Below are 3,686 nucleotides of genomic sequence, written 5' to 3'. Positions count from 1 at the left end.
GATCCACCCGCCTTGGCCTCCCAGAGTGCTAGGATTACAGGCATGAGCCACTGCGCCCGGCGAAACAGCCATTTAAAGACAAACTTTTTCTGATCATATGCTCCCCGAAATTATAGTTCTTCACTCATAGCTGATACTCTCTTTTGTTTTTTTCTATCAGTAGTAAAATCAGTAATAATAAATTGAAATTTGGATGAAAAATATACACAGTGCAAAATGTGAACACTGAATTGAGACATGAATCTTGAGTGATCCCATTTTTAAATGCTCAGAAAAATGAAATTCTTTTTTCATAACAAGATAGTACACAGATAACTTCTTTCTCCAAAAACTAAAGGGAGAGAGAGCTTTTGAAAAATAAGGGTGAGTCAAGGGCATAAATTCAGCATAAAGCAATCTGTGTCATTCTGCCAGCCTTTCCTGGAGAAAGAAATAGAACTAGTAAGGAACAAGCCCAAGGCACCTTTACTTACATTTCTTTTTCTTATGTCACAAAAATCACAGTGCAGCCTCAATGACCTAGGAGCCAACACTTCTAGATAAAAAAAATTTCCTGAGATGATTTCAGTAAATAACATGTAAAACTAATACTCTCATTAAGTATTTGTATTTTATACAAGTGGAAGAAGACGATTTTGAACTATGCTCAACCTGAGTGATAATTATTACTTATATCCATAACCTCTTTTTTGAGAATATGACTGGAGAACCTAGCACCAGAGAATAAACATAACCTCATAATATATAAAGCAACCCTTTCCACAATTGGGAATTAAAAGCATCCTTTAAGTTTATTAAGACAGTGAGGATATTAAATGAATCAGACAGTCATAGAATTGAGGAGGGAAAAAATTTAGTAGCGTTTAAATACAACCCTTCAAATTTTTCAGCTAAGTAAGTACATTTTACATAAGAAATTTAAAATCCTAATTTCTTCTCAAATCTATCAAATCATTTTAATGTGGGCTTTGTATTTTATTAAAGCATTCAAGCAAGCAAAGAGGACTGACATCTCCAACGTTTTCTTCATTTACTGAATTGAGTTTATTATAGTTTATTCATGCATAGTAAATGCACATATTTTTGGAGTACATGTGATAATTTGATAGATTCATATGATGTGCAAAGATTAAATCAGGGTAATTGGGATACCCACCGCCTTAAGTATTTATCTTTTCTTTATGCTAGGAACATTTACATTATTCTCTTCCAGCTGTTTTGAAATGTACAATAGATAATTGTTAACTGTAGTCACCCTATTGATCTATTGAACACTGGGTCTTATTTCTTCTATCTAACTGTGTATTTGTACCTATTAGTTAACGTCTCTTCATCCTTTCTTTCCCCCATATCCTTCTCAGCCTCTGGTAACTATTATTCTAGTCTCCATCATCATGAGATCCACTTTTTTAGCTCCTACGTATGAGTGAGAACATGCAAGATTTGCCTTTCTGTGCTTGGCTTATTTCTCGTAACATAATGTCCTCCATTTCCATCCATGTTGCTACAAATGACAAGATTTCTTTCTTTTTTATGGCCAAATAATATTTCATTGTGTGTATATATATCACATTTTCTTTATCCATTCATCCATTGATGGGCACTTGGGTTGATTCTGTATCTTGGCTATTGTGAATAGTGCTTCAATAAACACGGGGGTGCAGGTATCTCTTCCATACACCGGCATCCTTTCTTGGCTATATACCCAGTACTGGAACTGCAATTAATAGATCATATGGTAATTATACTTTTACTTTTTTGAGGAACCTCCATGCAGTTTTCCATAGTGGCTGTACTAATTTACATTCCCACCAGCACTACGAGGGTTTCTTTTTCGAATTGAATCTCTTTTGACATACTACATACTATTGTCATTACTGCTGATTCTATTATATCTTCTCAAAAAATGAAGTATTTTTAAGGTTTACTTATCACAGTCTGTGTTTTTCATGGCACTCACACTAGTTTCCAGGAAAAAAACTTATTCGCACTCATCATTTTGGCTTACTATGGACACAGTCAATGTAATACTATTGATACATGTCAGATATTGCTTCTGCCAGGCTATTTTGAAAAAATGTCTTTTGGTTATAAATTTGAAGAATCATAAGAAAAATATGAGGACATCTATGGTTATGACTTTGCATGTAGTCTATAACAGTAATATAAAATACCTGTTGTTCCTCAGTTCTTGAAAATTTTATACAAAGAGGGGGCATTTCATTTTAGGATAACTTAAATAATACTTGATTCTACGGGAGTGATGTCTACAGGATATTAGATGGTAACTAGAAAGTTGTGTGTGCATGTTTGTGTAAATGTCTCACAAAAGGTAGGGTGGGAATTTTGGCAACATGTGCTAAGGTCCACGCTCAACTTGGCTTAGTCAAACATTCACAAAAGCTTCACCTTTTGTCAAACGGCCATGCAGACTTTGGATGCTTATAAAGGAACTTACATATTTAAAATATAATAAACTTAGTACTTGATGCTACTAGTTCACAAACAAGGTGAAGTCAGCCTTTTTTGTAACGTGGTCTTTGAAAATAAAAATATGTGAAGATGTGAACATTTGGTGAACAGTAGCAATGCCTGTTAAATGCCTTGTACCCGTCAATGTCACCTTTCCGACTGATCTTTGGAAAAGTTGTCAACTTCTCATTTTTAGACAGCCATTCTTGTCCTGTACAACAACCGGTTTTTAATAATTCCCTGAATGTCTTTTCTTACATTAGCTCTTTTTAAACCACTAGAATATGCTAATATACTATTGAACAGTAGCAATTTCCAAATCCCGCAAAGTCAAAGAAAACAAAAACATGCCTGACTGTCCCTCCTTTGCAAATGGCATCAATATAAATTTTAGAGCTCATAAAGCTCAGTGAGCTTATTTTATTTCATTTCTTAGTTTGAACAGTTTTTATGTGAATGAATTTTCCGACAACGTGTTTCAGGAATTTATTTTTTGACAGTTTCAATAGGCTGCAGAGGCATCATTCACCTGAAATGTACTCATGCCTATATTCCCTTTGCTTATTACAACTTTAAATAGCTCTTTTCCATTCTCCTGAGAATCATTTTTGCATTTCCTATGCAGTACCCTTATTGCAGTACGTTGGTGTCTTTGAGATTTAATGAAAATTCCCAGCGTGGAGATTTACCTTTGGAAATAAAATGTTGTGTTATACTTTCCGGGATTATTTTTTGTAACTCTCGGTTTTGGCATAATTTCTGATTAACAGAAAGTCCGCAAGAATTTCATGAGAAATTCCCATATATCCTTTAACCAGACTGACCAATTTACATTTTGCCCAATTTGCTTTATCATTCCATCGATGTGTAATTTTTTTTCTGAATTAACTGTGTGTAAATTGGAGGTATTGTGCCTATTTGCCCTGAAATAATTGTATGTTTCTTAATAACAAGAACTTTATTTTATATAACCACACTACAGTTCTCCAAATCAGAAATTTGAGCATTGGTACAACGATATCTAATTCATAGCCCATATTCAAATAATCATCAATTGCCTCATCAATGTCTTTTGTAGCTATTTTCTCCCAAGAAGAATGCAATTCCACATCAGGTGTTTTGTGTATTTGTCATATTGCTTTAATTTTCCTTCATCTTCAGCCTTTATTTTTCTTGACCTTGACATTTTTGTGGAGTACAGGCCAGTTATTTTG

Source organism: Propithecus coquereli, unplaced genomic scaffold (assembly GCF_000956105.1).
Source record: "Propithecus coquereli isolate 6110/MARCELLA unplaced genomic scaffold, Pcoq_1.0 Scaffold159, whole genome shotgun sequence".
In the NCBI taxonomy this organism is placed as follows: Eukaryota; Metazoa; Chordata; class Mammalia; order Primates; family Indriidae; genus Propithecus; species Propithecus coquereli.
The sequence above is the reverse complement of the archived record's forward strand: the minus strand, read 5'-3'. Positions refer to the sequence as shown.